Below are 25,101 nucleotides of genomic sequence, written 5' to 3'. Positions count from 1 at the left end.
TTATTTTGCCTTCATTTCCGTCTTTATTTATTTCTTCCTTTTTAGTTTCTAAACTCATCACTTGCTTCACACCTGCAGAGAGAGGTGTATTTCTGAGTAGTGTGTCGTCGCCCCCTGAGGCATAGCAGAGTATGCCTCCGCTTTTATTTTCGGTTTACGGCAATAAGTCTTGCTACTAACAGCACCTTGCTTTACGTGATGCGTCGACACTAGAGGATGGCGGCATTTTTGGAGAGGAAAAGGTAGGGCTATAGGGGAGGAAGGAAGCCCATAAAAAAAAGTGTAATATCTGTTCTTATCAACTTAATATCTGATACGTCCTGCATCGCAGGACCAGAATATTAAACTCATTTTTGGCTCATGACGGAGTGCTAGGGGCTTGCTCCACCTCTGTCGCGGTTTGGCCCGGCATTGCAGTACCGCCGGGATCGGCCCACCTATAATTAATTAAAACACAGCCTGAAGTGGGTTGATATTCTGCAGTGATCAGATATTCCGCTGGTAGCAAAACTTGTCGAAAAAAAAGAAAAAAAAAGAAAATGCAAAAAAAGAAAAAAAAGAAAAAAGAAAAAAAGAAAAAACAACAGATAAAAAAATGAAAGAAAAAAAGAGGAAAAAATGGAAAAAAGAAAAAAAAGCATCGCCTGGCGGAATCTGACCGGACATATACCACTACTTTTGCTAGATTTCTGAAAGTTGCAATGGTTCATGGTTATCAAAAGGTGTTCCGGGTTGACACCTCGTCCAGGAATTGCCTGAGTTTACCCCTGGATCTTTGTCTCTCGGACTTTCAAACTACCCTTGACTTGACTATACCCAAGATTTGACATTGGCCTTCTGGGCATCACTAGAGTAGAATGTTCTATGCTACTGACAATATGGCAATTGGTAACATCGGAATTGTGTGAACCTTGTATGAAAAAAAAAAAAAAAAAAAAAAAAAAAAAGGAGGAGAAATTAAACGGGTGAAATGCAAGAAAGTTCTTATTACGTCATGAATTTCAAGCGTGTTGCAACCATCTTACATAGCCGAACACGTTGGGAGGAGAAATTAAACGGGTGAAATGCAAGAAAGTTCTTATTACGCCATGAACTTGAAGCGTGTTGCAACCATCTTACATAGCCGAACACGTTGGGTTCTCTACTCCCATCGTTCACCGCGACGATACCTCCCCGTGATTTCACTCTGACGCGCCCGTGCCCAGCCTCGACACTTAGGGATCTCGTATCGACATTTACCATCGTATCCCAAATAGCATCACCACTTTTGATTGTGTGGAGACGTAATTGTTTATCAATACTGCCAGCTTACGTCACTTACGGGTGTACTAATCGATCCTATTGTAATCTGAAGTTTAAAGGAATCACGTTTCAGTGGTAGGTACAAGCAATATTTTGTTTTGTATTCATTTATTATGATTGTGCTGTTTACTGTTATTCTTTCCTATGTTTTTGATTGCCATTCAAACCGCAAACGCCCCGACATTCGAGTCACGCTGTATGAACGATCTCGACCCCGGACAACACGCGGCTACGTGACCGCGTTGATTGTTGATGCAGCATCTCATGCCCTAACTTCTTCCAGCAGATAATTATTCAACGTTCACATTTTCTCCCTTTTTAAAAAAGATTCTGGCTGAAAAAGCCAGAGAAAGCAGTCATGTGTGTATGAGTTTTGTGCATGAATTAGTGGGTGCGTGATTTGCTTCCTTTCTGTAGACATTGGGCGAAAACTTAGGTCAACACATTTTGGGTGGCGTCTGCCTGCTGCTCGGCTTGTGAGTAGCAAGCTATCCGCTTCGCAATAGAGTTATTCCCTTCCCAAATTTGTTGTAAATAATCCGTTGCACTTCAACAGGGACAATGATGTACATGATTACAATACCTGAAGGAAAAGAACATTCATTACGCCACACTAAGGTTGCCTGTAGCACAAACAGGGGTTGACAATGCTGCAACAAAAAGTGTTGGTCACATAACCCATAATATAAAATGCCTAACAGACACAAAAGGAAAATCTGAAACTAAACTGAAAACGCTCTTGGTGTGTCGTGGAGCGATCTCTCTGTTTTTAAAATAATTGAAAAGCCACGATCGCTTCAATATCGTTTGCTAGATGCCCGGTTTCAGCACTCTGAAGTGCTAATCCACGTTTTAGATCCGATGATGGCTCCTTCAGAGTGTTGAAACCGGGCATCTAGTAAACGATATTGAAGCGATCGTGGCTTTCCAATTATTTTGTAAACTGAAAACGTTCCTCTTTGTCCTCTTCTGTTCCGCGGAAGACTGTCTGTTACAGTAATGTGTAAATGGTGATGGGTAGGAATTACTGACTGACATCTATCTATAATTAAAAAACAAGAAGAAGCTAATAAATTTCAGTATGGAGGCATATTTAGAAAAAAATGTTCTTAGTACAAAATGATTCTTTCCACATCATTGACATTTATCGTTTCTCGTACATGTAATATGAAACTAACTAAGCAACTAGGGATTGTTAAATCACAAAGCGTGGTATAGACTTGTGGCCGAGCGGTTCTAGGCGCCTCAGTCTGGAACCGTGCGACCGCTACGGTCGCAGGTTCGAATCCTGCCTCGGGCGTGGATGAGTGTGATGTCCTTAGGTTAGTTAGGTTTAAGTAGTTCTAAGTTCTAGGGGACTGATGACCTCAGATGTTAAGTCCCATAGTCCTCAGAGCCATTTGAACCATTTTTGTGGCATAGACTTTTGGCCGTAAGTGTGAATCTGGCCCATCCGACCGGTTAGCCTGCCAGTTAAGATAAAAATAAACAACGCACTGACGATATAGTCTTTGCTGGGAAGACAACGATTTTATTCGTTCGTAGACCAAATAATACACAACTTGTTTTACACGCAGTGTTCACGAAGACAAACTCGAAAGAGAAGGAATAAGCCTCTTTTTGACTCGTTAGTATGGGCTATGCACAACCAAGAACCAAACGTATAGTAATCATGAACATACATATAAATTGTTATGAACTGAGAATGAAGGGCACGGAGCTTGTAGACAAAACACAGCGCTCCTGTCGGCCGGCGCAGATTAATTTGACAGCGCGAAATCAAACACTGGCGGCACGCCACACGCGTCAAACGCTCACGCAGGACGCTGTACAGAACTGCTGACCGCGGTCGTTAAAACAGCGCCGTCGGCGGAAGCGGAGCTCCATCCAGGAAGCGCACCGGAAAGTGGACGCGTCGACCAAATATCGTGGTGCGGTGGTCTCCCGGAGCTGACACCGTGCGCGGTGTTGTTGCCGAAGTTCGGTGTTGCTGGAAGAGGTGCCGGGTGAAGCTATGTGTGTCGAGTCTCGGTTCTCTGAAGTTCGCCGGCTTCACCCTGTCTGTTATGATGGCAGGTTGCTTGCCGTTAACTACAGTGTTAGGATGCGACCCCCCTCTTGATGACACGACGCGGCCCGATGTATGGTGGTTGTAGGGCCGGTTTGACGCCACCAGTACGTAGCATCACGTGTGTGCACGTTCTGAGTTCTTTGTGGACAAACGTGGCATCAATTTCCAATTTGGAGAGCTGTGGAGATCGGATTTTCTTCACATGATCTCTAAGTCGACCGACTGAGGCAGATGGGTCTGTATCAGCTGCGGAGCCACATCTAAAATTTCGCCAGGCTGTCGCAGCGACATTCTGCACGCCAGTTCTGCTGAGGAACCGTCCACATCGGATTTGTACACGTTCCATAAGCCAAGTAGGATTTTGGGCAGAGCTTCTGCCCAACAGGCGGTGTGGCACATTAGAGCTGCATTTAGTCTTCAGTGCCAAAGCCCCTTTATTCCGTTGGTGGCCTGGTGGTACTTGGTTGTTTTGTGCTGATTCATGCCACAGAATGCTGCCAGCTTGGCGAACAATTACGATTCAACTGCTAGTCACGATCAGTGGCAATGTCCAGACGATAGTGCAGAGGGCAGCTGAAATGTTATACCCAGTTTAGCGAGAAGGTATGCGGCAAAGTTTCCGCGGAGATACTGTCCACAGGTGCCGCTTCCGGCCAACGGGTGAATCGGTCAGTCATTGTCAGTAGGTACCGTTGACCGTTCGAAGGAGTTAGTGGTCCCACGACGTGTAAGTGCATGTGAGTCAAATAGTGTTGGTTTCGGGGAATTTGCCGATCGGCGCATGAGCATGGCAGCTGACCTTGCAACGCTGACATTGTAAACAGCATTATACCTGCTCACGGCTGTCTTCCTTCATTCCTGGCCAAACGAATCGATCTGTAATGAGGTTTTATTAGGATGGGGCCCCTCCACGCCCGCACCAACGTTGTGACCAACACAAAAGTTCTACTGTCACCTCCGTATGCATGTTAGTTTTGAATCAAGGCGTCACAGGATGCAGGCTGTGATGTTATCCATGCGTCTGGGTAAGACTACTCATTAACATGGTCCATCAGGAGATAGAAGTGGTCGAAAGCGATCGAAGGGTAGCGGTTGTAAGAGCAGAGGAAAAAAAGTGCCAAGGCCAGCGCCAAGGGAAAAAAACCTCTGCGACAGTAGGACGGGTAGTAAGGGCAGTAGCGGCTTGCTATCTGCGACAGTGCATGCAAGGTGTGGTTGTGTTAGTTCGAGGTATCGTGCATCGTTACCTTTGTCGTTGTTGGAGCTTGTTGCGGCGCTTGCTGCAGTTGCTGCGTCCCTGCAACAGTTCAAGGTCGTTGTGGATTAGTGGGCGATCGGTCATAGATCGGCTCACGGACTGTGTAGGGGGGTGTGTGTGGCTGGTTTGCGTGCTGTGTACAGTACGGTTTCCCTGCGGTTGCCTGTTTTTCGGCTAGTCGCACATCTGGGTTTTCAGTAATAACTGTGTTGCAGGGGCTCGCCAGTACTGCGTGTTAGCGTTCTATAGACCATAGATGTTCAGTTCCTAGCCAGTAATGTCTTTGGTCTGTTATGCTTCCATCTATGGTTGTGGTCGTAGTTACCCAGAGAAAGGATAAACGGGTTGCGCGAGTGTCTCGTGTTATTGTACAGTCGTGTGGAGAGTTTTTGGAATACCTGCAAGATAGTATCTAGCCGGTATTCCCGGTGAAGGTCCGCGATGCGTGTGTAGCGCGGAGCGTTGCTTATGATTTTGAGTACTTTGTTCTGTATGAGCTGCAGACGGCGCAGGCGAGTTGGTGCAGCGTATCCCCAGACAGGGGCTGCGTACGTCATCAGGGGTCTAATAAGTGTCATGTACATGGACCTAGACACCCTCCTGTTTAGTGTGCTACGCCTGTTAAGCATAGGGTAGAGTTGTTTGAGCCTCGCGTTAGCTTTGTTCGTCACGTGTTGAATGTGGTCCCCCCAGAGTAGTTTCCTGTCCAGCCAGACACCGAGGTATTTGACCTTCTCGCGGAAACGTATTGGGCGTGTGTGTAGTGTTATTGGGTTGCAGTGCTGATGTTTGCGTAGTTGCTTCGGTCTTCTAGTGAACAGAACGGCCTCGCACTTGTCGACGTTTACTCTAACACGCCATTTCACCAGCCAAGGCTCCGCCGTTCTGAGTGCGGTCTGTAGTCGTGAGTTAATGTTAGACGGCTTCCAATCTTGCGCAAGGATGGCAGTGTCATCCGCGTAGATTGCTACCGTCGTGTTATGTGTAGCTGGGAGGTCGTTGATGTAGAGGTTAAACAGTAAGGGCCCTAGGATACTTCCTTGGGGTACTCCTGCCTGTATACCATGTCGTGTCGATTGTTTGCCCTGCACGTCAGTGTTGAAACTCCTGTCCATGAGATATGAGTGTATGAGACGTACGAGCCCGTCGGGGAACCCTGCGTCACTGAGTTTGCGTATTAGGCCGTTGTGCCATAGACGATCGAAAGCCTTTTCGATGTCCAGGAACACCGCCCCAGTTGCCTTGCTTGTGTTGTATCCGTGTGTTATGTATTCAACGACGCGGAGGAGTTGTTGTGTTGTTGAGTGGTGATTCCTGAAACCGAATTGCTCCGGTCTCAGGGTGTCGTTTGTGATGCAGTGCCTGGTGAGTCGTTTTAATATTACCTTCTCAACGATCTTGCTGAGCGCGCTCAGCAGACTGATGGGTCGGTAATTTTGTGGGAGGGAGTGGTCTTTCCCCGGCTTCCTGAACATCAGGACCTTGGCCGTCTTCCAAAAGGCGGGGAAGTGTTGGTGTTTGAGTATGGCATTCGTAATGTGTGCTAGGTAGTCTACAGCTTTGTCCGTGAACTCCTGGAGGACACGGTTTTGAATGCCATCGTGACCAGGGGCCTTCCTAGCTGTGGTATGCATGATGGCCCATTTGATTTCTGCTGTACTAGCTTGTCGGATGTTGTTGCGCGCTGGTTGGGCCAAGATGCGTGTGACCTCCTGGTCCGTATCAAGTGTGAATGCTGGGTCTGAGGGATCCAGGTTCGGTGTGAATGACGCTGCGAGTGTGAGGGCCATCAGTTCCGCTTTTTCTACCGCCGAATATGCTGGTCCGTCTGGCCCTTGTAACGTGGGGGTGTACAGTTTCTCCCTGGTGAAGTGTCGGGCTAGCTGCCACACGCCAGGCCGCGTGGTGTCTAGCCCTTCGAGTTTCTGGTCCCACTGTTGTGTCTTGAATGTTTGTATTTTTTCCCGGATTATACCCTGGAGCCTGTTAATGTGCCGTTTGAAGTGCTGGCGCCTGGTACGCTGCCAGTGTCTCCTGAGGCGGTTCCTCATTGAGATTAGGCCCAGGATTTCCTGGGGCAGGGCAGCACTGTGTTGTTGTGGCGTGCGGATTGGTATGGTGTTGGCTATTGCGTCCTGGACGGCGCCGGTGAGGGTTTCGACTGCCTCGTCAATTTGGGCTGTCTCGTTAATCGCGTGGGTTGGTGGGATGCGACTGTCAAGCGCTTCCTTGAACTGGGTCCAATTCGCGCGCCTGTAGTCTAACATCCTGCGTTGTTCCATGTTCTGCAGTGTTTCTTCAATGTATAGTATAACGGGTTGGTGATTTGAGGGCAGATCGTTTTCAACGACAACGTTGAGTGTCGTTGTTATGCCCTTGATGAGGGCCATGTCTAGCACGTCTGGCCTGTGTCCCCTCCGGTAGGGAATGTGCGTCGGTTCGGTCGGCGCTAGTGTGATGTAGTTTCGTCCTAGTGCATGTTCGTATAGTTTCTTGCCGTTGGAGTTTCGTATTCGTGAGTTCCAGTCCGGGTGTTTTGCGTTAAGATCTCCAGCGGCTATTACGCGCGGTGATGTGTTGAGTATTGTGCTGATGTCGCGTGTTTTGATGTTTTTAGGGCTGTTGTATACTGACACCAGTGTAGTGTAGGCTCCGTTGAACATGACCCTCTAGTTTTTCAAGTTCAGGGAGCACTATGTTTGTGTGTTCTATGTCTTTGTGTATGATGATGGCTGTTCCGCCGTGACCGGAGCCGTCCGGTCGGTCGGTACGATAGACGCAGTAGCCGGTGAAGTTTAGTTGGTTGCGTGGTTTGAGCTTAGTTTCGCTCAGCAGTGCGATAAGGATACCCTTACGCTCCATGAACGCGGCGAGTTCCGCCCTTTTGTTATTGATCCCGTCTGCATTCCAGAACAGGATCTGTGTCAGTGTCGGGTTGTTTGCGATGGGGGCGGGGTGTGGTGTGTTATCCATGTATGTGTGTAAACAGTGTGGTGAATGCTGTTTGTATGGCAGCCCAGTACTGCCCGGGTTGGGCAGTCGTAGGCTGTGTGAGGAGTGTGGCGACGGCCGCCCAGATCTTGTGAAGGATCTGGGTGGTCGTGTGACGGGGGAATAGTGTTTCCAATAAACCCCCAGATGTTGTGTTGGCGTTGTGTGTGTCGGCCTGTGGCTCAGTTGTGGTGTTAGCGGCCGCTGGTGCGGGTGTTGGCGTTATGGATGGGCTGGCGCTTGTGTTGTTGTTGTGTGGAACATTTTGTGGTGCCTGTGTATTAGATGTGTTGGGGGGAGGAGTAGTGTGTGTGCTGGTGTTGCTGGCTTGCTGACTGTGTGTCTGTGTGTCACTGTTTTGTTGTCGCTGGGTATTCTGTTGTGGTGCGCGCGTGTTCCCGCTCCTGTTTCCACGTGTTCGCCTACGCCTTCTCTGAGTTTTCGGTTCTGGGGCTCCCTGTGTTAGTGTATTTTCATGTGTGTCATGTGTAGGTTCGCAGGCAGTGGCTACAGGGGGTGGGGTCGTGTTGTTTCTGGGGGCTGGTGTTGGTACCGGTGTGGGTGCAGTGTCGTGTGTTGGCTGAGACAATTGTGTTGCTGTCGCAGCGGTTGTGATAGGTGTGTGTGCTGGGCGCAGAGGTTCCGCGGCCTGCACTGCTCCCCCAGGGCGTGTAGCCATGGCGAACGACACTCCGTTCCTGACAGGGTTTGGTGCGGGCCTTGGTCGTGTTATGACGTTGGGTGGCTTCGACTGTTGGTTTTTGCGCCTCTGCGCCTCTCTGTATACGTTGCAGCCCCTGTAGTTGGCCGCATGGGCTTGGCCACAGTTGGCGCAACGGCGTATGTTTTCATGTATTAGTGTGCATGCGTTGGAAGCGTGATTGCCAGCGCATCCGCGGCAACGGGGTGCCAGGCCGCAGCGGAGGCCCGAATGACCGAACCGCTGGCAGTTGTTACATTGTTGGGGGACTTGTGGCGGTTCGTAGATTTCTACCCTTACGTCCATCCGCAGAAGGCTTTTTATCTGGAGAAGGCCGCGGGAGGCGGCCGTATCGGCCATCTCAACCAGGTAGTGTGGTAGACGGTGGTGGGAGCGGAAGCCTGTCATCCTGGAAGCACTTTTGCAGTCGAATCCAAGGAAGTTAAGCGCCGCTTGTACTGTGTTGTTTGGGGTGTTGGGGTCCACCCCCTTTACCACGTACTGCTGTGCCCGTTCTTCGGCGGTCCTGTACGTATAGTGCTCGATTTCCTTTTCTTTGAGGAAGATAAGGAGATCTTTATATTCACTGTTAGTTGATACGTACAGTGACGCCCTATCCCCAGAGTACTTCGTGTGTAGCGTGCAAGGTGAGTGCCTTTCCGCGAATGTTGTGTTGAGGACGCTGAGGTCCCCGTAGTTCTGGATTACGACTGGGGGAAAACCAGTCTTCTGTTGTGTGGGCGTAGCTGCGGTTGGTGCTTGTGTGGTGTTGCTGACCGCAGGTCGGATCGTGTTTGTTGTTGTAGTATTGGTGTTCCTAACATGAAGCGCGGGTTTTGGTGTAGGTAGCAGCGCCTTTCGGCTACCTTGCGAGTGTGGTTGCTCGCTTGTTTGCGTGGTGTTTCTTTGTTTGCGTCGTGGGCCCTCCACCTGCCAGGGCCCAGTGTAGTGTTGTTCTGTGTCCGCATCTGCGGCTGCCGGTTCCGCCGTTGGAGTCGGTTGCCGCAGTGGGACAGTGGTGCACGAGTCACCAGATGCAGGTGAATGTAATGTTATGTGCAGTGTACTTGTCCGCGTGGGGGACTCACTTGTGCCGCAGAGGTCGGTTATCAATCGACGCTGGCTCAGCAGTTCCTGCGCTTGCGCAGCGATCTGCCGGTCCTTGTCGGCCAACACCTCCTCAACGGCGGCAAGCGGGACGCTGACGTCGACGGGAACAGCCGACTCTCGCGCCTCTTTAGCTGCAGCCTTGCTGCGGGTTAGGGCGGGGGAAACACCGGCGGAATCTGCCATCGTGTGTTTGCAGGAGCTTTATTTGGTATGGGTGGGCACGACAATTATGCTTTTTCTGAAAAGAAAAGGCTAATAGTAGGTCCTACAGAAGAGGGGGAATACCCTACGGCCTACCGTGCGCCGTTGGTGCAGTGGCGCGGCACCTAAAGGAGGTGCGGAGGAAGAGAAGTGGCCTACAGTACGCGGGGTGGTCCGACGTGAACGGGCCCCTGGCACTGATCAACCCTAACACAGAACGAGAGAGTCTCGCTAGGTTTGTAACCGAGGTTACGGGTTACTGTGAGTCAGTGACTCTTGACGACAATAGAGCTTCTCCGCGAGCTACGCGGCTTCTCGACGAAAGGGAGCAAGCTCAACCTTCCGCCGATCCACCGAGCGCTACTGGCGCCTCGAAAGGAACTCTCTGTAGAGCAGAGCGGTCAGCGAGGCCTAAACCCCAATAGCTACCGTTGCACCGGCCATCACCGGCTGAGAGCTCCTTCCGCTACGACGGCAGGAGCGCGTCCGATGTGTAACGCCAGAGTGGCACAGATTCGGTAAAGATTCGAAGGCGCTCTTCCGAAATCTTGCTGGTAAAAACGGCAGTGGGTTTGCTGTAGTTACATAGCAGTATAACTTGAAGCCAGCCCCAGGGACACTAATTGCAAGTCTAACGACGAAATTCCTATATCAGATCTTGCAGTTCCTTGTTGTTGCGGTGTCCGTCTACAAGCTGGTGTAGCCAATAGTGGAGATGCTACTGACTCGGGCGAGACAGTAAGCTACCGTACTCTCGATCCCGGCTATGTGTCGAATATGGGTGCAAAACTGTACGATAAGAGTAAGTTGAATATGTTGCCGCGGCGAACAGTTGACGTTGTTCTGCCGAAATACATACGTAAGCGGTTTAGCGGGCTTCCATTAGAGATCGAAGTACTTCCTGACTGTGCCTCATATATCTCTGACACTTCGCGGTCATAAGCGCTTCACTTCTGTTGAGATGTTGACAGTTCCCGCGAGAAATGGTTCAAATGGCTCTGAGCACTGTGGGACTCAACTTTTGAGGTCATTAGACCCTTAGAACGTAGAACTTGTTAAACCTAACTGACCTACAGAGCCGGCCGCGGTGGCCAAGCAATTCTAGGCGCTTCAGTCCGGAACCGCGCGACCGCTACGGTCGCAGGTTCGAATCCTGTCTCGGGCATCGATGGGTGTGATGTCCTTAGGTTAGTTAGGTTTAAGTAGTTCTAAGTTCTAGGGGACTGATGACATCAGATGTTAAGTCCCATAGTGCTCAGAGCCATTTGAACCATTTTTAGCCTAAGGATATCAAACACATCCATGCCCAAAGCAGGATTCGAACCTACGGCCGTAGCGGTCTCGCAGTTCCAGACTGCAGCGCCTAGAACTGCACGGCCACTTCGGCTGGCCCGCGAGAAAAGGCTATAGGCTACCATGCGTCTTGTTGCGTTACTGCTACACGGCTGCACGGCGCCCACCACCGTCTGGCTCGCATAAATCACCAGTGCTAACGGCACACTTTGCACAAGGTGCGCCAACAATGCAGCGTCCGCTATTGCTTGTTTTGTTTGTTTGAACACAGCAATCATGCGATCTATCCAAGATGCATTTGGGACCTGAGAGCACAGCCGTTAATGGTTCTTGACTTTTTGCTGCCCTTTATAGATGCCGACGAAAAAGGTTTAGTATATAAAGAAATCGCCGCAGCTCCTTAACTGCAGAAGCTGTGGGATTTTCAGAATAGCTTCCACTTTTTCAGGTAGCAGTATGGAGCCTAACGGTGTAATACAGTGGCCAAGAAAATCGATTTGTGATTGATCAAAACTGCACTTCGCTCTGTTCACAACAACACCGTATTCGTCTAGCCGTTTGATAACTTCTGTGAAATGCCGGAGATCTTCTTGTGGCGCGGCTGAGAATACTAATTTTTCGTCAAAGTAAACCAAACGGAATGGCAGGCCTTGCAACACTGAATGGGTGTATCTCAGCCACGTCTGGGCGGCATTCCTGAGGCCAAACATCGTACATCCGCTTTCAAATACGCCGAACGCTAATTATAGCCGTCTTTGGGAAGTCTTCCTCAGTGACAGCTATCGGCGTGTATGCTTTGGCGCAGTCCAACTCACTGTACAGGCTGGCACACTCAACACGTAGTTGTAATCGCGGAGTAACGGCGTAACGGCGCTGGTTAACGACCTGGCGCTGTGCTGGTGTTAAGGGCTCTATAGTCGCCGCAAGGGATCCACGCACCACACTTTTTTTGGCTCTAGATGCAATGGTGAAGGACGGTCACACGATACCCTCTCGAATCATGCTGTCGAATTCTGCCTTTAGAATTGCTAAGCAACCCGGGGCTAACTTTCGCGGCCAACAAGGTATAGTAGGTTCATCAGCAGGTTTTATATACTGCGCGGTGTTAAGCTTCACATCTTTATGCTTATCTTGGCGCAGTGCCGGGAAATCTCGAAGCACGGCGGAGTACTCGCTATCTGCGGCTTCAGTTTGGCCAGTTGGATGGTTGCGTGACGCCGGAAACCCGCAGCCCTTAGGCCGGTGGTTTGGTCGACAAGACGTGTGTTGGTGATGCCAGACAGAAAGTTGTAGTACGGCAGAAAGTCCGGCCGCATTATCGCCTCTGCGATGTCGACGATCGTGAAGTCCCACAAGAACGCCTGCCGTAGGTTTTGTGCCGTGCGTCTCAATTGTTTGCAGCAGTTAGAGTTTGCAGGAGCTAGACAGCACGTCATACGTGGACTGCACAGGTGTAAACTGTTCGTGTGGAGATACACAGACCGGAGCCTCTGTCAACCAAGTATTTCTGTCCTGTACGTCGATCACTTACAAACAAACGCTGAGAATCAGACCGGCAATCGGACGATGCGTCTACACACACCTATCGCTGGCATTTGGGAACGCACAGGGTTTGGTAGAGCGATGTTCTTGATCGCCAAAGCTGTTGTGGTACCAACATATCTCCTGCTGCGTTTCCGCCCCAGGTATAGCAAGGTGGTCGACGATCTGCTGTGTGAGCGCTTCCGGAGTCTCGTTCGGTCATGGCATTTGTTTACGTCACGACGAGATAACAACTGCCCGATCTGCTGTGTAGGACGTCAACCTTTGCCGCCAGAGCTCCGTAGTTGGCGCGCGATACCGTGGCGAACGTGCTTGCGCACTGCTCAATTGTTACGCTGATAGGCGCGGGTGGTATAGCGTCTTGCACCCTGTCTGCTAGCTCTGCCACAGCATCTAAAGGTATGTTAGACGGCGACGCGATGATTGCTTTAACGGCAGGCAGAAACCGACTACCTTGCATGGTTCTCAGCTGGCTGTCCGGAACCGGGCCAGCGTTGATCTCGTTTCGCAGATGTAGCAAGTACTGGGTGGTTTTTGATCCCCGATGTCTTCCTGCCTCAGGATTTTGCGGAGGCGTTCTTCTTGCGAAGTGGATACACGACGGATCAGCTCCGCTTTGAGACGATCATACGAACCAATCTCTAGCGGCAAGTTATCACTTCTTGCCCTACAGGAGCGTACTGATGGTCAAGTTGACACAAAATTAGCTCAAACGTTGTGGCGTCGGTAATTATTATCGAATAAAAGAGACTAGCTTCAACTTGAGCAAACCAAAGAGACGGATTGTGAGGCCAGAAAAGCGGTAATCGTACGGCGAGCTTGGACAAAGCAAGGTTGGTCGTTGTCGGATTTTCGGATTTTCCATCTTCCTGCAATAGTTGATCCTCTAATTAGTGCGACAGGCAGGCGTTAACTACATCGAGGCCACTAATTACTCCTTAGGGGTAGGTCTGGCCCGTCCGACCAGTTAGCCTGCCTGTTCAGATGAAAATAAATGATATACAAACGTTACATTCTTTGCTGGAATGAGAATGACGTTATTCGTTCATGGGTCAAATAATACTCTTTCAGAACGTCTGCCGGCCGCGGTGGTCTCGCGGTTCTAGGCGCGCAGTCCGGAACCGCGCGACTGCTACGGTCGCAGGTTCGAAACCTGCCTCGGGCATGGATGTGTGTGATGTCCTTAGGTTAGTTAGGTTTAAGTAGTTCTAAGTTCTAGGGGGCTGATGACGACAGCTGTTAAGTCCCATAGTGCTCAGAACCATTCGAACCATTCAGAACGTCTCTTCGCGAACTGTACGGAAAAATAAATTCGAGAGAGAACGAGTAAGTCTCTTGTTGACAAATTAGTAAGCGTTATGCACAATCAAGAACTAAACATATTGTAAACACGAACACAGATACAAATTGATTATCGCGAGAAACTAAATTACGTTTAGAGCATAAAACCTCAAACAAGATTTCTCGTTAAAATCGTTTGGTTGCAGATGACCAACTACCTGTTACAAATAATATACATGTTGTCCTGAAAAACCACGCAAACCGAGAGTGAAGGTGCTAACTAAACGAAACAAATTGTTGTTTGAATTAAATATTCCCGTAATTTTGTAATCATCCAGTAAAAATGTTCACGTTACAGATTAAATAAAAACTGGAACGAACTGATGATGGCACAGAGGTGCTGGAACATGTTTGGGAACTTGGAGAAACGTTTTTTTTTTTTTTTCTACAACTGGCGGACCTTGTTTGTTGTGGTCTTCAGTCCTGAGACTGGTTTGATGCAGCTTTCCATGCTACTCTATCCTGTGCAAGCTTCTTCATCTCCCAGTGCCTACTGCAGCCCACATCCTTTAGAATCTGCTTAGTGTATTCCTCTACGATTTTTACCCTCCACGCTGCCGTCCAATACTAAATTGGTGAACCCTCGATGTCTCAGAACATGTCCTACCAACCGATCCCTTCTTCTAGTCAAGTTGTGCCACAAACTCCTCTTCTCCCCAATCCAATACCTCCTCATTAGTTACGTGATCTACCCATCTAATCTTTAGCATTCTTCTGTAGCACCACATTTCGAAAGCTTCTATTCTCTTCTTGTCTATTTATCGTCCACGTTTCACTTCCATACAAATGCTTCCAGAAACGACTTCCTGACATTTAAATCTATACTCGATGTTAACAAATTTTTCTTTTTCAGAAACGCTTTCCTTTCACATTGCCAGTCTACATTTTATATCCTCTCTACTTCGACCATCATCAGTTATTTTGCTTCCTTAATAGCAAAAATCCTTTACTACTTTCAGTGTCTCATTTCCTAATCTAATTCCCTCAGCATCACCCGACTTAATTCGACTAACATTCCATTATCCTCGTTTTGCTTTTGTTGATGTTCATCTTATACCCTCCTTTCATGACACTGTCCATTCCGTTCAACTGATCTTCCAAGTCCTTTGTTGTCTCTGACAGAACTACAGTGTCATCGGCGAACATCAAAGTTTTTATTTCTTCTCCATGGATTTTAATACCTACTCAGAACTTTTCTTTTGTTTCCTTTATTGCTTGCTCAATATACAGACTGAATAACATCAGGGAGAGACTACAAACCTGTCTTCCCAACCACTGCTTCCCTTTCATACCCCTCGACTCTTATAACTGCCATCTGCTTTCCGTACAAATTGTAAATAGCCTTTCGCTCTCTGTATTTTACCCCTGCCACCTTCAGAATTTGAAAGAGAGTATTCCAATCAACATTGTCAAAAGCGTTCTCTAAGTCTACAAATGCTAGAAACATAGGTTTGCCTTTCCTTGATCTATCTTCTAAGACAAGTCGTAGGGTTAGGATTGCCTCACGTGGTCCGACATTTCTACGGAATCCAAGCTGATCTTCCCCAAGGTCTGCTTCTACCAGGTTCTCCATTCGTCTGCAAATAATTCGTGTTAGTATTTTGCAGCCGTGACTTATTAAACTGATAGTTCGGTAATTTTCACATCTGTCCACACCTGCTTTCTTTGGGATTGGGATTATTATATTCTTCTTGAAGTCTGAGGGTATTTCGCCTGTCTCATACATCTTGCTCACCAGATGGTAGAGTTTTGTCAGGACTGGCTCTCCCAAGGCTGTCAGTAGTGCTAATGGAATGTTGTCTACTCTAGGGGCCTTGTTTCGACTCAGGTCTTTCAGTGCTCCGTTATGCACCGAACAATTTTAACTGCTAACGCGGTGAACACAAAGAGCTGCAAATCCAAATGACAAATAGTGCGTAAGTTGTAGGTAAAACTCTTGAGTATGAATATGTCAACAAGTCAAGGGTTTCCGATCTGACGGACGTAGCACTTGAGGGCAATAGTGCCGCGAATGTTAAGCACAAAACGCGCGGAGCTGTGCCGGCACTGCTGCAGGCAGCCGCCACTACCTACCCCTCACACTCCTCCCCCTCGGCAGTCGTAACGCTGGGACACGGCCCTTCCCGACAGCCACGGCGCCAATCGCCAACTTATCGTGGGCCGACAGTATCCAAGCTAAAAGAGAAGCTGACAGTGAACAAACACTAACACCCCTTTCAAGTTGTTTTAAAAATGAATTTTGTTTGGATTCGTAAAGGCATCCCTCACCTCGTACAGTGTGGCAGCAAACCACACATAACGGACATTTCGCCAAATATTGGCGATGTACAATGGAATGAATTTTTATGCACTCTCCTCGTGAAGTGGTTTCCTTTTCTCTATCTACGAGACAAGAGTACTTTCGAAGATTTTTCACCAAATTCTTTATCTAACGATAAAATCGCAGCGTAGCACTAGCGGAATAGATTTGAGGGTAGGGTATCACTATAACAATATACAATGGGTATCCTTGTTCATCTTGAAAAATGACATATAACTGTGGGTATATTTGTTCTACCCACGTGTCAGTCAAGAGAAGAAACTTGTTCTCGTACACACAGGGTTTCATCACATGAAATGCTATACAATGAACTTAATCACGGTTTATTTGCTGTGTAAGGAATCTGACAATTGGAAATAAAGTTTCTACATAGCGAGTTCGATTCCACGAACTTCGGATCTACGTTGTCTACCATTTCCACGGAACCAGCCACTTCCTGGAAACTACGAGTAGACCAACTAAAACGATCGTGCCTCGCCATACCTGCGAGAAAAATGCTATTTTTAATCTAAACTCTCGCACATAATCTCTCATTTTGGTTATTTTCACTTCTGGCCAAGGCCACAAATCTGAACGAAATCGATGAAGTCGAACAGGGGCCGTCCCCTTGTTAGTAACACCGTCTCAATTTCTTAAGACAGAAGATTCTACCTCATTCCAATTAGGTACTTTGCGGTAAGCCGTGGTCGAGAGGTAGCAACTTTCATTAATAAGCAAAACATCCACGATCATGGGTCGAACCCCCTGATTAAAATTGGAATAAAAACCATTAGCACTGGACTTCCAGCGTAAGAAGCCGCCCTCATTCTGCCATCACCCCTGTCAAAGAGGGTGGAGGAGCGGACAGAAGTTCAGGGCACTCTACTGTCCTTGTGGTGGAAACGACCCCTAAAAGCCGGAAGAATCAGCAATGATCAGCGGATGGAATACGCAGAAAGCAATGAAAACCACTGCATTAAAGATACATAACGTTTAACCTCATCATATGTGGCCTGTATTTGAAAAACTGTCGTGAAGACCTCTCCATTGGCAAAAGATTCCTGACCAGCCCCAATTCGGATGGAACTGCCCAGTGGAAGGTGACCAAGAAAGAAAGATTCAATTACTAACGAAAGGATGACGTCGGGGCGTGGAAAGTCAGTAGTTTGTGCATGGAAGGGGTGCCAGCTAATCTTGAAAGAGAAATACTAAAGCTCAGTCTTGATATAGTAGACGTCAGTGTAGTGAAATGGAAAGAAAACAAGGGTTTGTAGTCAGATGAATGTAGAGTAATATAAACAGCAGCAGTGAGTGACTATGAACAGTCCAGTCAGAATCGACAGCAAACGAACACCGACAACAGTATTTCAGGTAGAGATGACAACGCAGCAAGCACAAGAGAAAGAGATACAGAGACCATATGAAGGTAATTCAGTGTGTAAGGGTAGACGAGAATGTAATAGTAATAGGAGATCAGAATGTGGTTGTACGGGAAGGAGTAGAAGAAAGGATTACGGGAGAATATGGTGCTGCTAACAGGAATGAGAAACGGGGAAGACTGATTGAGTTTTACAATAAAGAGGAGGAGGTAAAATTGTAAAATTCCCGAAGATTTAAGTAGTTAGATTACATCATGGTCGGGCAGAGAGTCCAGAATCAGTAGACTGATAAGAAAAAAAAGAGCTGTCATTAGATCTTTGAACGTCGTCGACGACTTACAGTACAATTCGTTTATCAACCGGCTAACTTGATACCAATTGTATCAATATGAAATCAATATGAATATAGGCCTAATACTGATATGTATGTATGTTCCACTCTCCTCGTAAACCAGTCGATCGATTTCGACTCACCTTGGTAAGTATACCACTTACTGTCTGGAAATATCGACTCTGATGATCAGAACCACCACCTGTCAAAGACGTGAGGGTGGAGGTGAAAAAGGAGCGTAACATATGAAACGAAAGTAGCTAGATTGCATTCATCCAGCTATTGAGAATGAAAGCACTTGGTATCTTGCAACCAACTTTACACGCAAATTCGGACCATTGAAAGACTTACTCACGTTGACAAAGGAAAATAGTTTATCGCTCAATAAATTTTCACTTTTCATGGAGCAAAACTGCCACGTCTGTCATGAGTCTTTAGTTTATTACTTCTTTACCACTAACTCCATTTGCAACTCAATTTTCAGACATTATTCACGTATACCATTGAATATATTTGCAAAAATACGTAGTTTTATGACACATAGTTCAGGAGAAATGACGTCATAAACAGTAACATGAGCGAAAAATTACCGGATCATGCATGATGTCGTAATTTATTTCATCTTTACTAATAACTCTATTCGCAACACTTCGCGGACAGTCTCCTCGTATACTACTGGATATAACTGTAAGTTTGCCATTGTAGGACACATATTTCAGGAGATAGGTCACAAACATCGGGCTGCGTGAAAATTAAAATGCGTGGCGAAAATCTCTAGAGACACATATGAAACATGTGTACAAATATATGTGAAATATGTTTCATATATGCGAGATAACTGTGACACGTGTTTACGAGGGCAAATCCATGGATACAAAGCTCTGCTACTCTTAAACCCCTGGATGGATCTCTACCAAACATGGTGCAGGTATTTACTTATTTACTAAGTTACTTTCTATCTACTTATCTACTATCTACTAATTACCTACTGTGGGGTTCGAAACAGCAACTTCCTAGTGGGATGGGGGTGATAAGGTAGTAAAAAAGGGAAGACGAAGTGATGGACATGGAGTGAGAAAGGAGATGGACACTGGCCAGACAGAGAGGGAGACGCAAACGGTCAGAAAGAGAAGAGGAGGAGATGGACATAGAGAGAAGAAGAGGTGGAGGGAGAGAGTGAGGAGGAAGAGACGGACAGAGGGATGGGAAAAGGAGAAGGGCTGGGAGAGGGGATAGGAGGAGATGGATTTATAGGGAGGAAAGTGAAATGGACAGAAGAGGGAAGAAGAGATGGACAGAGGACGAACGGAGAGATGGATCCACCCATCTCACTTTCGAAGAAAGTTTTGACCATGAAACGTTTCTGCGTTAGAAATTTCGTTTTGTAAAACGTGAAGCTGCTGCATAATTTATTTGTAACTGTACAGCCGTTTTCGCTCAGAGACAGTTTTCCAGTGTTGTATGTCGTTATGGGCACAGGAAAATTTTCGTACAAAAATGATGTTTGAAAATTATCATAATATTCAAGCAATACTGACATATGTCTGTTAATAGCGGGTGTTACATGTATATTTAAAAAAACAACTGCCAAAATATAACACCTGTAAATAATTTTTGTATGTAAACATAGATCCAGGGACACGAAAATTTTAAGTGTTTTTCTTCCACACAAGCTATTCATTCAAAATGAAATTTGTGGTCTTAGTATAATCTAAAAAAATTCTTCTGTCTTCCATATGACCAATATATCTACATTTCTCTGCTTTCTGTAGAATACCAGCACTGTTTCTAGGTTTCCTGCCCTAGGATTTTCATCCCTTAAATGAGTAGCGAATGTCGATGGGTGGCTTTCGTCCGTCTTAAAATGTTGTTTACGCTGTGTACATGTTTTTCTACTGGTTTGGCTAATGTAAAATTTATTGCAGTTGTTACACTAAATTTTATATATGTTTCATTGGCGGTAGTGGGGTATGGGGTCAGATTTATGTCCTATATCTGACTGAATTTTATTACCAGTCCGAAAATCAATTTCAATTTTTGTTTTACGATGTATGTAGTTAATTTTGTTACATGTTGTTAGTCATAATGACAATTGTTCACCGTTTAATTTATACAATGTCTGGATAATTGTTCAACTGACATTCCATGTATCTACTCTTATGCAAAAAATGTTATTCAGAAATATTAATTTTTGATATTTCTTTTATGAAAGTTGTATGTAACACCTTCTACTTTCAGAAATTTGTAAGAATTGCTTGTATTTTACAATAATTTTCAAACGTGATTTTAGGATGAACGTTGTTCTATATCCATACCGTATTACAACAGGTACTGCCAAATTCTCTCTGACCTAACCGGTGGTAAACTTAATAATAAATTATACAAGAGCTTCACGTTTTACGAAGGCGTGCTGAAAAATAGTGCCATCGATTTAAAAAAAAAACTCTTACAGCTTTTTAAATAAAACAAACGTTATTAACATTATACCTTTTTTTCGTCTTGTATACATATTTGGCCGGCCCGAGTGGCCGTGCGGTTCTGGGCGCTACAGTCTGAGGCCGGGCGACCGCTACGGTCGCAGGTTCGAATCCTGCCTCGGGCATGGATGTGTGTGATGTCCTTAGGTTGGTTAGGTTTAATTAGTTCTAAGTTCTAGGCGACTGAGGACCTTAGAAATTAAGTCGCATAGGTCCCAGAGCCATTTGAACGAATTTTGAACGTATACATATTAGAATCACTCTGCCGCCAGAGGTCTCCGAATTGTAGCGTATAGCATGGTGGTACAATACGTAACGTACGTATGTCAGTGCGTGAGAAATAGCTTACTGTAATCGAAGTTCGAATTCTGAGAGTTTGCTCACAAATGGAGCACTCTCTTCTTTAGCGTGACAATGCCAGGCCATGCGCGATTCTTACGAAATGTACAACAATCCGACGCCTTGGGTTCACTGCCATCGAACATCCTCCATACAGTACCGACGTGGCTACGTCCGAATTACATCTGTTTTGTTTCCAAAACTTAAAGAAGACTTTCGAGGACGTCACTTTCCCAGTAAAGAAGCGGTGCGTCCTTCATCAAACACAAATATTCGACTGTGGCAGTTTATAGGAGCTGGTTTCTCGTTGGGAGAAATTTATTCGTGGCCAGGTCGACTGTCTTGAGAAATGAATATTTTATACATAAATATGCATACATGAAGAATCCTCCCCCCATGAACCATGGCCCTTGCCGTTGGTGAGGAAGCTTGCATGCCTCAGCGATACAGATAGCCGTACAGAAGGTTCAACCGCAACCGAGGGGTATCTGTTGAGAGGCCAAACAAACGTGTGGTTCCTGAAGAGGGGCTGCAGCCTTTTCAGTAGTTCCAAGGACAACAGTCTGGATGATTGTTTGATCTGGCCTTGTAACACTAACCGAAACGGTCTTGCTGTGATGCTACTGCGAACGGCTGAAAGCAAGGGGAAACTACAGGCATAATGTTTTCCGAGGGCATGCAGCTTTACTGTATGGCTGAATGATAATGGCGTCCTCTTGGGTAAAATACTCCGGAGGTAAAATAGTACATCATTCGGATCTCCGGGCGGGGACTACTCAAGAGGACGTCGTTATCAGGAGAAAGAAAACTGGCGTTCTGCGGATCGGAGCGTGGAATGTCAGATCCCTTAATCGGCAGGTAGGTTAGAAAATTTAAAAAGGGAATGGATAGGTTAAAGTTAGATATTGTGGGAATTAGTGAAGTTCGGTGACAGGACGAACAAGACTTCTGGTCAAGTGAGTACAGGGTTGTAAACACAAAATCAAATAGGGGTAATGCAGGAGTAGGTTTAATAATGAATAAGAAAATAGGAATTTGGGTATGCTACTACAAACAGCGTAGTGAACGCATTATTGTGGCCAAGATAGACACGAAGCCCACACCTACTACAGTAGTACAAGTTTATATGCCAACTAGCTCTGCAGATGACGAATAAATTGAAGAAATGTATGATGAAAGAAAAAAAATTATTCAGATAGTGAAGGGAGACGAAAATTTAATAGTCATGGGTGACTGGAATTCGGTAGTAGGAAAAGGGAGAGAAAGAAACGTAGTAAGTGAATATGGATTGGGGCTAAGAAATGAAAGAGGATGCCGGATGGTAGAGTTTTGTACAGAGAATAACTTAATCATACCTAAAACTTAGTTCAAGAACCATAAAAGAAGGTTGTATACATGGAAGAAGCCTGGAGGTACTGACAGGTTTCAGATAGATTATCTAATGGTAAGACAGAGATTTAGGAACCAGGTTTCCAGTTGTAAGACATTTCCAAGGGGCAGATGTGGACTCTGACCACAATCTGTTGGTTATGAACTGTAGATTAAAACTGAAGAAACTGCAGAAAGGTGGAAATTTAAGGAGATGGCACCTGGATAAACTGACTAAACCAGAGATTGTATAGAGTTTCAGGGAGAACATAAGGAAACAATTGACAGGAATGTGGGAAATAAATACAGTAGAAGAAGAACGAGTAGCTTTGAGGGATGAAGTAGTGAAGGCAGCAGAGGATCAAGTAGGTAGAAAGACGAGGGCTAGTAGAAATCCTCAAGTAACAGAAGAAACATTGAATTTAATTGATGAGAAAATATAAAAATGCAATAAATAAAGCAGGCAAAAAGGGATGCAAACGTCCCAAAAATGAGATCGACAGGAGGTGCAAAATGGCTAAGCAGGGATGGGTAGCGGCTTATCTCACTAGGGGTAAGATAGACACTGCCCACAGAAAATAAAAGAGACCTTTGGAGAAAACGGAACCACTTCTATGAATATAAAGAGCTGAGATGGAAACCCAGTTCTAAGCAAAGAAGGGAAAGCAGAAAGGTGGAAGGAGTATATATATAGGGTCTCTGCAAGGGCGACGTACTTTAGGACAATATTATAGAAATGGAAGAGGATGTAGATGAAGATGAAATGGGAGATATGATACTGCGTGAAGAGTTCGACAGAGCACTGAAAGACCGGAGTCGAAACATGCTCCTGGGAGTAGACAACACTCCATTAGAACTACTGACAGCCTTGGGAGAGCCAGTCCTTACAAAACTCTATCATTTGGTGAGCGAGATGTATGAGACAGGCGAATTACCCTCAAACTTCAAACAGAAAATAAAAATTCCAATCCCAAAGAAAGCAGGTGTGGACAGATGTGAAAATTACCGAACTATCAGTCTAATAAGTCACAGTTGCAAATTCCCAATACGAATTCTTTACAGACTAATGGAAAAATTGGTAGAAGCCGACCTCGGGGAAGATCAGTTTGGATTCCGTAGAAATATTGGAACACGTGAGGCAATACTGACCTTACGACTTATCGTAGAAGAAAGATTAAGGAAAGGCAAAACTATGTTTCTAGCATTTGTAGACTTAGAGAAAGCTTTTAACAATGTTGACTGGCATACTCTCTTTCAAATTTTAAAGGTGGCAGGGTAAAATACAGGGAGAGAAAGGCGATTTACAATGTGTACAGAAAGCAGATGGCAGTTATAAGAGTCGAGGGGAACGAAAGCGAAGCAGTGGTTGGGAAGGGAGTGAGACAGGGTTGTAGCCTCTCCCCGATGTTATTCAATCTGTATATTGAGCAAGCAGTGAAGGAAACGAAACAAAAATTTGGAGTAGGTATTAAAATCCATGGAAAACAAATAAAAACTTTGAGGTTCGTCGATGACATTGTAATTCTGTCAGAGACAGCAAAGGACTTGGAAGAGCAGTTGAACATAATATAAGGTGTCTTGAAAGGAGGATATAAGATAAACATCAACAAAAGAAAAACGAGGATAATGGAATGTAATCGAATGAAGTCGGGTGATGCTGAGGGAATTAGATTAGGGGGAGCACAATAACTGATGATGGTCGAAGTAGAGAGGATATGAAATGTAGCCTGGCAATGGCAAGGAAAGCGTTTCCGAGGAAGAGAAATTTGTTAACGTCGAGTATAGATTTAAGTGTCAGGAAGTCGTCTCTGAAAGTATATGTATGCAGTGTAGCCATGTATGGAAGTGAAACATGGACAATAAATAGTTTGGACAAGAAGAGAATAGAGAGCTTTCGAAATGTGTTGCTACAGAAGAATGCTGAAGAATAGGTAGACAGATCACATAACTAATGAGGTGGTATTGAATAGGATTGGGGAGCAGGCGAGTTTGTGGCACAACTTGACTAGAAGAAGGGATCGGTTAGCAGGACACATTCTGAGGCATCAAGGGTTCACCAATTTAGTATTGGAGGACAGCCTGGAGGATAAAAATCGTAGAGGGAGACCAAGAGATGAATACACTAAGCAGATTCAGAAGGATATATAAGTTGCAGTAGGTACTGGGAGATGAAGAAGCTTGCACAGGGTAGAATAGCACGGAGAGCTGCATCAAACCAGTCTCAGGACTGAAGACCACGACAACAACAACATGAAGAATAAATATGTAGAATATTAAAAACGTTTTATTTATTTAAAAAGCTTTAAGAATTTTCGAATAAAAAAATTCGAAGGGGTTACTTTTCAAATGAACCTGCAGAACACGATCAACAAAAACTTCCTACGTAATTCCAGAATACGGCGTTATTGCTGATGTGTCAGTAGTTGCTGGACATTGATTTCTTCGAAAACTTTTCTTTTTAGTATCTATGATTTAACAGAAACATTTCAAATAGTTCAAATGGCTCTAAGCGCAATGGGTCTTAACATCTGAGGTCATTAGTCCCCTGGACTTAGAACTACTTAAACCTAACTGACTTAAGGACATCACACACACATCCATGCCCGAGGCAGGATTCGAACCGGCGACTGTAGCAGCCGCATGGTTCCAGACTGAAGCGCCTAGAACCGCTCGGCCACCGCGGCCGGCCAGAAACATTTCTGATTGTCTTACAGAACATCTTGATCACCTGCATGCCGTATTCAACAAAATATAAATGTCCAATTTCCAATGTTTCTCTCCATGCCAAGCACCAAACTAGGTGTAACTTTTCACCTACTTACAATATTTTTCAACGGTTTCTACGAGTTAGGTGAAATCTAGAAATATAACGTGTGTATAGTGAAGGTCTCTCCGTAGTCGTGGCTAAGCGAATACAGGAACGCTCAATAAGGACGCGACTGCGAGTCCAGTGACATGGCTGTCTGCAAAATTCTCATGCTTCACTTTCACCGAACGGGCTCCTCTGACGTTACGCTACTGCAGGTGACGATTTTGTGTACTGTGAGCTACGTAATAGGCTACCGAAGATCAGCTACAACGAATAAATACCAAATCTGC

The 25,101-nt window shown here is 45.9% G+C and overlaps 1 pseudogene; it reads left to right on the top strand.

Moving 5' to 3' along the window:
* Window positions 1–265: 265 nt before the first annotated feature.
* LOC124596698 lies at window positions 266–442 on the top strand (annotated as a pseudogene).
* The last annotated feature ends 24,659 nt before the right edge of the window (window positions 443–25,101 follow it).

This window comes from Schistocerca americana, chromosome 2 (assembly GCF_021461395.2).
Source record: "Schistocerca americana isolate TAMUIC-IGC-003095 chromosome 2, iqSchAmer2.1, whole genome shotgun sequence".
Classification (NCBI taxonomy): domain Eukaryota; kingdom Metazoa; phylum Arthropoda; class Insecta; order Orthoptera; family Acrididae; genus Schistocerca; species Schistocerca americana.
This window is presented reverse-complemented; position numbering and strand designations above follow the sequence as displayed.